Raw genomic sequence first — 12,082 nt, 5'->3', positions numbered from 1 at the left:
GCTAAGCCTACCCCAGTGGATGTAGGCCTAGCTCGCCGATGAGGAAAGTTGACCGTGAATTAGTGCAATATTCACTTACGGTCAAACAGTCGGTATCTTCGCACGCACGGTAACTTCACGGACACGATGGATTGGTTGAAAACGTCCATACGTTGGAAATTCCGCGTCTCTAAATGGAAACATGCGGAGCCCATGCGAGGCTCGTCATCACTGTTCCAAACAAGCTCGCGGAACCTTCGTGGCTGATGAAGGACGAACTGACCTTGCGCGCTGCTACCGGTGGTCATGGTGGCCGAGCTGAGCGTATGTGCCGTCGCTCTCCTTGTTGCGGCGGGTAGAAGCCCGAACTCAGGTGTGGCACCTTGAAGCCGGCGACTGCTCCGCTGATGGACGGCGTCAACTCGTTGGCTGCAATCGGGTGTCGGGCAGGACGGTCGTCTCGGGGCATGCAGAGGCTCTACCCAGCACCTCACCACAATTGTCACGGACAAACAAATACAATTAACCAAAAGACGTTTATTAGAGGCGAACTTGTGCCCAAAACAAGACAAAAAAAATCACGCCATATCCATGGAATGAATGATGATAAGTGGGGCGAAGCTCGAGAGGGGGAGATCATCGGTAACCGTAACTCACCCGTAAAAGTTCGCCCATTACATCATTAAGAAAGACGTAAGACTGTGTGCGTACATTGTACAAATAAAACTTTTATTTTGTTCTTTTATTTTGTTCTTGTTGGTTTGCTGTTGTTGTTGTAGGGTTCGTGAGGCTGCAAGCAAGCGCTCGTATCGGCAGGCAAACCCCGATGCAGTGAGAGCTCGCGAGGCGGCTGCAAAACGCATCAAGCGAGCTCAGCCCGAAGCTGCCGAAGCGCGGTTTAAGCGCGTCTTTCTAGACGAGATGCTTCGGCCTCTCTTTCGCGCACGGCGGGATCCTATCGGCGAGCGCGCGCTGCCGCCGCCCTGCGCGCCCTTCGCTCCGCAGCTTTGTCAACAACCACCTCCTCCATCCGGTGACTCGTTGCCCGATCAACTCCCCCTCTGTTACCACTGTGGCGAGGCAGGACACATGTACCGTCGGTGTCCTTACAGGGAACTCGGGTTACGGGGCTTCGGAGTCAATGCTCCCAGGCCCACACCTGGTGAAAGACCCCGCGCCATCGATGACTACCCCGCACCTCCACCACAATTTGTCACGTAGGATGGGACAGAACGGTAAAGAAAGAACTTTTATTTAGTGCGAACTTGTGCCCGAACAAGACGAGAGGAAACGAGCAAAGGTCCTTGCGTCTCGTTCGATCTCCGAGAACGACTGCCTGCGTTCGTGGCGTGATCTCTTGCGTGATCTCCCCCTCGCAGTGCACGTGCGCTCGCGCCTCCGTTGGCGAACACAGACAAGCTCGCGCTCCCGGTGCCGAGTTTGCGCTGCCGGTTGCAGCCGGTTCTTGCGCGTGCAACGCGGCCCACTTTGCGACATCTCCGAAAGCATGCGGCGGCCACGTACCACGAGACACAAGGGATGGACAGACCCATGGCTTTAGGAGCTTCACCCCTAAAAGAACCAGCGTGGCGTTCACGTTGCGAAGCACTGCCCAACTGCGCCCGCGTGATCCTCCACTTCTTTTAAATGCGAATGCATTTATTAGTCGGGGATTGTCTTGCGTCCATCGAGCGGCGTGCGCCTGCATTCCTCCAGCGCGAGCGCACGTGAGCGCGCGCCTCGTAGTTCTGCCTTCGTCGTCGTCGTCGTCGTAAATGCGAATGCATTTCTTAGTCGGGGGTTGTCATACTCCGTCGGCGTGCGCCCGCAGGTGTTATCTCTCCGCGCTCAATGCCGAACGCATGCGCTTGAAGCGAGCTGTACTAGTTTGCTCGAAGCGGCAAGGATGGCGAGTACTGCGGTGTTAGTCTCGTGTCTAACGTGTATGGGAACTTGATATCGCACGCCGTTGCCACGTCTCCCGTTCGGGACACGTCTCCGTACAAGGACTTGTACACCCTTGCCTACACCGGAGACGGAGTCTTTGTGGTGACCGTGTACCTCGCGCCCAACCTCGCTCGAGACGCCGTTGCCGCGCAGCTGGACGCGGCTATGGAAAGTGTGCGCGTGCGCTCCAAACCCTCTGAACCCATAGTCTTGGTTGGCGACTTCAACGTTGACGTGCGCAAGAAGAGTGGCGAGTGGCTGGTCGAGTACATGCAGACCAGGCACTCTATGCATTGTCTCTCTGCCGGCTTCGACACGTGCCCCACTACCATTCACGGGAGTTGCATTGATCTGGTCTTTACGCGAAACTGTGACGCGCGTATGCTTCTCAAAGACCCTTTGACCGTACACTTTAGCGATCACAAGGCAGTGATTGTGGCCGTCAGGTACAACGATAACACAAAAAGGTGCTGACGAATAAATGATTACGTTCACACTCTCGTCATTAATTACGCCATTACTCACCACTCACTCATCGGTGCACCCAATGCATTCGCATTTCTGCACGATTCCCTTCGGGGAGGTGCGGGGGAATTTTTTTTCCACAGACGCCGGCGCCAAGAGTGAGGAACACAAAGCTTCACATAAAAAATGGCGAAGCTTGCACAAAGTCGCGCAAGGCTTGAACCACAACGAAGCTGGGCGATTTCTTTCTGTGTTAGCACTTTCTTTCTATGTGAGCACCGCCACGTATTGCATTAGTTTTGAAATTGTTAATTACATGTTTTATCGTCGCTGTTCACTGTGGTAGTAGTAGTCATTGTCATATCCATCTATATCGTTGTTATCTTCACGCATGACTGGCGGGCCCGGATCGTTTTGCCCAAGGTGGCAACCGACTGCGCGAACTGGGCGTTTGTACCGTGAGCTGTCTCGTGCTATCCCTTAATGCGCGGAGCCGCGTGAACTGTTTTTTTTTGGTATTTTTTGCGAGAGCCATGCGCAAGCCTGGACGACGCCGGGCGCTCCCCGTGGGGCGCGTGCTCACGTGCGCGGTAAATGGCGGGAATAACTATGACGCAGTTTACTGATGATGCCGCACACCGCACAATTTACGGCCAGCAAAAACAGCCTCACCGTTAAAAGCACACGCTGAAAAAAGAGTAACAGGTAACCTATCAAAGTGAGAATGCGGCTGCTAAGCGCGACAGCTCAAAAAATATTTTCTATGGCGAAAGTCTTTCAGATACAACAATAGACTACAGGTAGCGGAGTCTGTTAATTTGCTAAACCGATTATTGCGCCCCCTATGAATAAAAACGAATTACCCCTCCATTTTTGTAGAGTGCTCTTTAGGTTACATTGTGCAAAAGATAACACACACGATGTAGGCAGTGCGAGCGCAGCTCTAAATTGATTTATTACAAGTGCAATATTTCCTCGGAGACCCAACACGTCGGAAGTGTTACAAGATACAAATAGAAGAAGGGGGGGGGGGGCAAGTGTGGGAAAACTTTTCACTATAACTCACAGGGGGTAGGCGGCAAAGCATCGTAAGCTGGTACGAGGCACTTTTCCTTTGTTTAATTTTATGAGTAGCAGAGTACTCTCTGCATGCTGCTTTTGATTTATGTGATTTAACACGCCACAACTACCTAGGTTATGAGGCGCGCCGTAGTGGAGGGCTTCGGATTAATTTTGACGACTTGGGGATCTTTAACGTCGCCTAAATCTCGAAAAAACAGGCGTTTTTGCTTTTCCCCTCCACATTAAAGGGGCACTGACACAAAAATTTAGCATCTTGTTTTTTTCGTTGCGATAAGTAGCTAGTGACCTACTTATAACCTGTAGAAACCTCATTTGCTTCAGCGTGCGACGGTTGTTTAATTAGATGGATTTTAAATGCGGCCAGTCGCAGTTTCGGTTTCAGCGAGTGCCGCGAAACGATGGATTTTGTGGATTTTGTGTGAACAAAGCTGACCACGTGACCGTCGGAGGGATATCACAGAGCAGAGCCGCCGTAGCACTGTCGAATCCGCATCGACGGCAGTTTCTGCGAATGCCCCCACGTACTGCTCTCGTGAGGCGCTTAATAAAAAGCGACCGTGGATGTGACGCAGGCGCTGCGAGTGCAAATGCTACCGCGGCTAAAGACGACGCGCGACGCTCGAGACGGTGGGTGGCAAGACGCGCGCTGGGAGCAGCCGGCCGGTCTGCCTACAGGTCCGCCTACAGATGTGTTCGGCTCAGCACTGCGGCGGATATTCGAGTGCCGCTCTCGTAAGCGGTGCAGATGACAATTTTTAATGCAACCCGCCATCGCATCATTAACTCCTTTCTCATGTAAGCCACTATGGTCGGGACTTGGGGACAATTTCGTGCAGCGGTAACAACCTATCACTCGAGCTACCTGCGCCGGCCTGGGCCACTTCGCGGCCGTGGCCGCCGCCTGCACAGCGACCGTGCGGCTAGCTCAGTGAGCTTTTCGTGCCTCCGGCGCGTTTTCGCATCCAATGGTAATAACAAGTAATAGAAACAGTGCCTGGAATCGCTGTAGAACTTTTGTCGCGGCCAGCTGCCCGATGAGCTTACGAAATCACGGCGCCTCCGCCGCCAACGATCGGGTCGTTCGTTCTCGAGAGCAGAAGCTCCGCCCTCCGGCCCTCCGATTGGAGCGGCGAGCCGGGCGAGCCCGCGTTTTTACGCGGGCTCGCCCGGCTCGCCGGTAGTGCGGAAGCGGCAAACACAAACTCGTGACGTGTTTGGATGTTGTTTATTTACAATTGCGCGTGGTCCTTTGCTGGCTGCTCGGTTGCGTTTCGCACACTTCAAAATTGATTTTAAATATGTTCTAGGCTGTATTAGCCGCTGATATTTTGCAGATGATGTATATGTGTTCCCACCAATCTATCTGCGACGTTATCTCGCCTTCAAAATTTTGTGTCAGTGCCCCTTTAAAGCGGCCGTCGCGGAAGTGAACCTAACCGGCGTAATTGGCGCTTTTTCCTTCCTTTTGCCGACTCTCTCTAAACTGCTTTTTATTAATTCTATTTCAGGTGCGGTCAGCATAACTGAGCATGTGCTTACGCATGTTCTCTGCTCGCTTGATGTGTGAGAAACTTCCGAAATTTCGCGTGTGGCTGATTTGTTATTTTGCCAAAACTGAAGTATTTTCCAACACTCGGCTGCACTCTCAATAATTCAGTGCATCGACAGATTGTCTCAGGGGGCTGTTTGCTGGCATGTGTAGCGGTGTTCTTGAGGCTTATTATCTAGGCATCTTGCTGTCCCTCCTGATGCCCATGCAAATATTGTACTTGTAATAAATAAGCTGATAGCTGCGGTTGTGCTGTCCCCCTAGTTCGTGAGTTTCTCTAATTTTGTGTACAGTGTAAACTACAACGCCGCCCACAATAATGCGAACCCAACTAGTCTTCTACTCCTCACCACAGCTGACACCGCTTTCACAACTGTTATTCCCCTCGCCATCACTGATTCCTCTTTCACAAGCTGCGCAATCGGCTAATAATGGCGTTACCAGGGCAACTCGCCCGCTTTGAACGCCGACGTGAGCCGATAATTTTTTAGCATGAAATGCACGGAGTGGTGTCCAGCAAAACACCCCCACGAAAGGATAGAAAACGGCAAGCAAGATGGAGGAAGGCTACCGGAGGGCGTGGCCGTGAACGCTTGGCACAGACAAGGCAAGGACTGAGGCGGCACCATGCCGTCGCGCCAGCACGGCGCCGCCTGACTTTAGTGCCGGCGTCCTCATGGAGCAAGATGGCTCACACCCGCGTCCCTCCTCCTCCTTCCTCGTCCCCCTCTGTAAGCGGCGCCAGCCGGCCGCAGAGCAAAGCCGCAGCTTCATCCTAAACTGCACCGTCATGCTCCCGCACGGGGCACCGAGGGGTGTTCACGTCGAAAGTTGATACGAAATAACGGGGAGAAGGGCGGTCATCGGAAACACACACGCACACAAGCCCACGCACGTACGCACGCACGCACGCACGCACGCACGCACGCACACAAACACGCACGCACACAAACACGAACACGCACGCAACGCGCACGATCTCACACACGCACGCACGCACACAAACGCACATGCATGCACACACGCACACCCGAACGCACACGAACACGCGCGCGCACGCACACATACGTACTCGCACGCGCTCACGCACGCAGAAACACGCACGCGAACGCCCACACGTGAACACGCTCACACGCACTCATTCACTCCACTCACTCACAAATTACGCTATCTTATTTCCGAGAAAGCGTACTATTAGCCACACCACACAGTGATCGCAGTACCTCTCCGCTAGTCTGTTCGCCATTGGCATGCGCACGACGATCTAATATGGGGCCGAAACATGAGGAACACTACACTAGGAAGTCCTTTTCAGCTAATTAGCGCAGCAAGCATAACGGAGACTGCAGTGTTCGGGCTAACCACAAGGCGGAATACGAAAATAAAGCAACAGAAGGAATCTCGCCTTCGTAAGCTGGTTGGCGACCGTGAACGGACAGAATGAAAAAAAGCAAACTGCGGCAGCCCAGGTCCCAATTTCAAGTTGGGCAGGCAAATTCCCAAGCGTAATCGTTAATGACCGTCGATAACTATAGCAGCGCGAACAGCGCACATTTTACCTTTCGCGATCTAAAGATATGAGATATAAATTTGACAAACTGCACGCAAAAGTAACGATTCGAACTTTATGATTCGGTAAGACGAATGAGGAGTCAGACATAACGTACGATTCTTGTAAATCTGCACCAACGGATGCGCAAACATTGTAATGTGGAATGTACGTGGTTTTATTCATTCATTCAAACTTCAATGCGAGACAGGGAACTAAACGAAGGGGTGCGTCAGCGAGTCATGTTGGCAAATACTATATCTGGTCTTTGTGAAGGCCAGCTACTTCGTTTGCTGCACGTTGCGATAGGTACGCACATCGGCCCATATAAAAAAAATGCAACGTTCACGCAACATAACGACACGCGAAAATTTTGGCGATTTTTGCAATAAAACAGCAGCGGTGAGGTTTGCCGGTGTGTCAAACGGGGACAGCGTCAAATCACATGCCTCAAGCTGCCGTACAAGGATGTGTGACGCCAGCTCCGCATGAAAGCGAAGTATCATAACAGAGTACGTTTAATACGCCAAGGCCTCGAAAATGGGAAACTTCTTACACAACACAAAAACCCGCCCATCCGAACCGTTTCGTCATCCTGATACGCGAATCCGTGAAAATGTGCGGCACCTTTTCAAACGAGTACGGGCACTCACAATTTGCGCTTCAGAACGGCCTATATAGTGACAGCTGGAACAAGCCGCACAAATATGTACAGTCTTTGTCAAAATTTTGTGGGCCACGGCGACCGTGGCCGGAGCAGGCGCGCGGCCGAGCAGGGGCGCTGCTCTTGCCGCTGTCGGCTGGTTGCGCGGCTAAAGAGAGCGAGGGGAACTTTTGTTCTTGCTTTTGTAGTGTGTCCGGCGCGACAAGTGCTGCGCAAAGTGCCTGGGCTGAAGCGAAGTGCGCCTTCTCTGAGAAACCGGCCCCGCTGCACTTATCGCGCCAGCCACACTACGAAAGGAAGCGCGAAAGTTCCCCTCACTCTCTTTAGCCGCGTAACCAGCCGACAGCAGCAAGCGCAGCGCCCCTGCTCGGCCGCGCGCCTGCTCCGGCCACGGTCGCCGTGGCCCACAAAATTTTGACAAACACTGTACCCCAAGAACTATGGCACTGTGCTTCCTAATGCTTACATCGCAGCGCTCAGTAGTAGTAAAGTGCATTCGCTTTGTTGCGACGACGTTACCGACACCAATTCCAATACAAAACGCTGCTATCCAGAAACATCATTCGGCGAAAGTGCGCGCAACAGCCCCTCAATGAGTCATAACAGTGAAAAGTATCAGTGCATTAAGGCGCAAGACTTCCATTCAAATCGTATTCCTAAATCAACACGTCACCGCAGATTTGATCCCGCGGTTTTCCCCTCAACGAGGGGAGCAGCGGCATATGCCCGAAGCTAAAGGCAATCGCTACATTAACTAGTGGCTGTGCGTACGAGCGTATATCGCCAGGTGCAATTACCACATCAAGCGGCTCCTGCGAGGAATGCCAACAGCGAATGATGCTCACCGCGGTAACTCCCGCACATCGCGCAAGAAGCGCGAGTGCACTCGCCACTCATGAGTGGTGAGCAGGGCTCACCGCGAGTGGCACTCGCACTCGCGAGTGGTCAGTCGGGCTCGCGGTGAGTGGAACTAGCATTCGCGAGTGATGAGTGGGGCTCACTGCGAGTGGAACTCGCACTCGCGAGTGGTGAGTGGGGCTCCCCGGGAGTGAAACTCGCACTCGCGAGTAGTGAGTGGGGCTCACCGCGACTGGCGTTCGCACTCGGGAGTGCTGAGCGGGGCTCGCCGCGAGTGGAACTCGCACTCGCGAGTGGTGAGTGGGTGTCACCGTGAGTGGCGCTCGCACTCACTCACACTCGCACTGACCAGGCCGAAACGACGATGACGATGATGATGATTACTATTGGTTTCACCTTTGTACCAGAGCGATGACATGTCAACTTACCAAAAAGGACTAATATACCTCTGTTTTATACGCTGTAGCGCTGCTTAGGGGAGGCACAAAAAGCTTATTACGCACAAAATACCCTTTTTTTCTGTTACAGGTGGTAACTGTAGTAGGCAATATTCCCCTCTTGGCATTTCGTCCACCAGCATTCTAATATTCTTTTCGTCGTCTCGACAGCCTTGAAGTTAACTTCCTCTGTGCTACAATTAAATCCTAGGGCTTCTGGAAGCCGAATATTTCCCACATTTAGATTTGGATGGATACCCTCGCATTCTAACACTATGTGCCGCATAGTTTCTGTTTCTTTAACGCAAACCACGCAAACCACGCATACCCCATCATTTTGTGAATACTTCCCCACAAAGATTGATGAGCGAAAAAAACAGCGCGAAGAACGGGACAAGGAAGGACAAACGGACGAAGCGCTGCTTCGTCCGATCAGCGCTTCGTCCGTTTGTCCTTCCTTGTCCCGTTCTTCGCGCTGTTTTTTTCGCTCATCAAAAAATGTACCAACCAGCCCAAATTTCCACCTTGTTGAAGTATCTTCCCCACAAAGCTCTTAGTTCGCAATCAACCTGGTCTAGCCTCAAAAAGCAAAGCAATGCCCTGGAAATTATCGAAGAAATTTTCCTTTCTGATGATCAATTTCTCACCCCCGTACATCTCTAATGACGTTTTAGCTTTTAATCTCCCTTGACTCTTTTTGGCTACCTTGGCTGTTTTGGATTCTCCACTGTTCTTTCCGTATTTCATCGTTAGCCGTCTAGTCTTCCTTAACCACTACGTGTCGACGCTTTTCAAGTATACGTACCTAAAAACCTTAGCTGCCCACCTTCGTCGATACATTGCTCTCAACATAATCTCAAAACATATTTTACTCTGTGCTTCTCGAACTTCAAACGACGCCCAGCCCATATCTCCCTGTACTGCTTCGTTAGTTGTTTTTCAATGCGTGCCTAAGACAAAACGGCCTACTGTTCGCTGGTTCACTTCAAGGCAGCGCGGCAAAACCAAATAAGGTTGCCATAGTTTACGAGCAATCGTTTGAACGTATGTTTGATTACCTCGAATGGAAACATTTTATGAGCGCAAATTTCTAAGCGGTTTTTCAATACCGTGATAAATGCGCAAAAAGAGTCATCATCGACTGTAGATTTCGAGAATTCAATTATAAATTTATCCTCTTTGCAGCAAGACGCAGGGAGTTACGGGCCAGGTGCGTCAGGTTCACTAACCACCCACGATGCTGAGGCTCACTCACCACTCACTCGTGAGTGGTGAAGGGGGGTGTGAGCGCACTCATAAGTGAGCCTGCCGACCTATGAACGGAGCATTCGCTTGGCCATTGTTCCGGGCGCTATGCATCTAGTCGAACCCGTTCCGTCAGGCACCCGGCCCGTAACTGTTCCCTGCGTCTTGTTGCAAAGAAGATAAATTTATGATTGAATTCCCGGAATCTACAGTCGACGACGACTCTTTTTGTGCATTTATCACGCTATTGAAAAACCATTTGGAAATTTTCCCTCGTAAAATGTTTCCATTCGAGGTAATCAATAATACGTTCAAGCGGTTGATCGTAAACTATGGCAACCTTATTTGGTTTTACCGCGCTGTCAGCCCATTCAGGTTGCTAAAGGCGCCTACAGATTTTTTATTTTGGAGAGCCTTGAATATTTATTGCAACAAGAGTCCGGGTACAACAGTTTTAAAAACGCCGTGTTATGTAAAATGTATGGATGTAGATGTATGTACAAGATTTATCAAATACGTAACTCTGGAAAATACGTAGGTATTTTATGTATATGAATTACCACGTAGTCGGGCGCAAGCGACAACACGCAAAGAGCCGGCAGAAACTGGCCTATAGACAATAAACACGACGCAAGTTTTGGATTACGCGCACAGGAGGTGCGCAGAAAGAGGAATAAAAAAGAGGAATATCAGCTCATTCGTTGTTTCATTCTTTTGGCCCGGCGTAGCACAAGAACAATAAAGAGCCGATGATTATTAACCATGGTAAATAGAAAGCCGACTAAGTGGGTGGGCCCTTTGAATGTTATTGATATTATTTCATTTTTAGCGTTCCTTTGATGCTATGTCAACATTAAGAGTCATTATATATCCCCCAAACGTCCAGGGTTTACGTATACTCTCTGTGAGGAGCGGAGGAAAGGAGATCGCCACACGGGCCCAGTTGTAACCAGTGCACTTCAACATGCCTTCCTGGTTCTTTATGGAGGAAACAAAATGGCCGTGAATCTCCTCCTTTCTTTGCTAATGTTGCCGAAACACGGTAGTCGATTGGCACCCCTGCAAAGTAAAGGCCTCCCTTCTCTTCCCCGCTCACCTCTGATTCGGTTCCTTTCCCGTCTCGTTCCCCTCAACATAACGCGCTAGAGGTTTGCTGAAGTCAATTTGAATTTACCGCGTTCCACTGCTCCAAGTCGGGTGACTCGATGCCAGCGCTGCCCTACGGCGGAGACTCGCGTGCATTGAGGCACCCCACTACAACGTTTATAGAACCACGTTTCATACTCCACGAGCGTGCCAAGTGGAACGTGGATCCCACCTAGTAGAACTTTTCGTTGCTATTGCTGTTTGATTTCTTAAATACCGCCAGAAGATACTGCTGGCAACAGCAGGCGATGGTTTTCTAGCGTTGATGTAGTATTTCATTTTCTATCGCAAAAAAGAAGCATCCATGAATTTTTTATAAAAAAAACGCTGCAAATATCACTTATGTGTTGATTTGCTGCCGTATATTTGCGTAATGTCTTGTTCTTGTTCAACAATCTTGACAAGTATGAACACTGACACCGCACTTAGACGTTTAGATTTGGCTGTGAGTATATAAGACTATTGCGCAGCCTTCATGTTACTTCGGCCGGGTGGCTGAATTGGGTCACAGACAGACAGGCAGACATAGAGACATTGCAAACTTTCTGCGTTTACGTAGCCCGAGAAAGGCTATCGTCTCTAAAAATATTTTCCACGGATACGATCCGTCCTGTGTGACATCTTCTGGCTGACCGCACCGCAACGGTGCATTTTGTAACGAAGATGCCTGCGCCAGCACCCACATTGTGTTCACACAAGTCCACCAGTAAATGAAGCAGCCTATTTATTAAAAAACTCCTTAAGAAAAGTCGTAGTAACTCTTCTATTTTAGAAGCAGAAACATCCCTCGCGTGGCTATTTAAAATAACGGGTATTTCACCTGTACCTGAGCAACGTCCTCTCAAGGGCTTCCCATTGTTCTTGGTCACGGTCGTTCAAATATTAAAAAAAATAAAAACGAAGCTTGTTCGCTAACCATATTTTTGTATGCAATTTGCTAAGTTTGCTAAACATGTCAGATATTATAGCAATCTCTGAGGGAGTTACTTCATATTACTTCCTATTCAAACTAGGGCACTTGGAAGTTTAGACCCCGTTTTGAAAGAAGAAAATTTCTTTGAAGGGAAGAAAAAATTAGTAAATAAATGTGGAAGTAGTAGATTTTAAGAAAATAGGAACAATTAAAGCACTCTAAATTAAAGCATCATTATCGCCATCCT

General features: G+C 50.2%; 1 pseudogene; it reads right to left on the bottom strand.

Annotated features, from left to right (window-relative positions):
- Positions 1-283: 283 nt before the first annotated feature.
- Positions 284-12,082, bottom strand: part of LOC144168024 (uncharacterized) — a 98,583-nt pseudogene continuing 86,784 nt past the window's right edge.

The sequence above is a fragment of the Haemaphysalis longicornis genome, unplaced genomic scaffold, assembly GCF_048455015.1.
Source record: "Haemaphysalis longicornis isolate Haplotype H1 unplaced genomic scaffold, Haemaphysalis longicornis Haplotype H1 scaffold_2, whole genome shotgun sequence".
NCBI classification, from domain to species: Eukaryota; Metazoa; Arthropoda; class Arachnida; order Ixodida; family Ixodidae; genus Haemaphysalis; species Haemaphysalis longicornis.
This window is presented reverse-complemented; position numbering and strand designations above follow the sequence as displayed.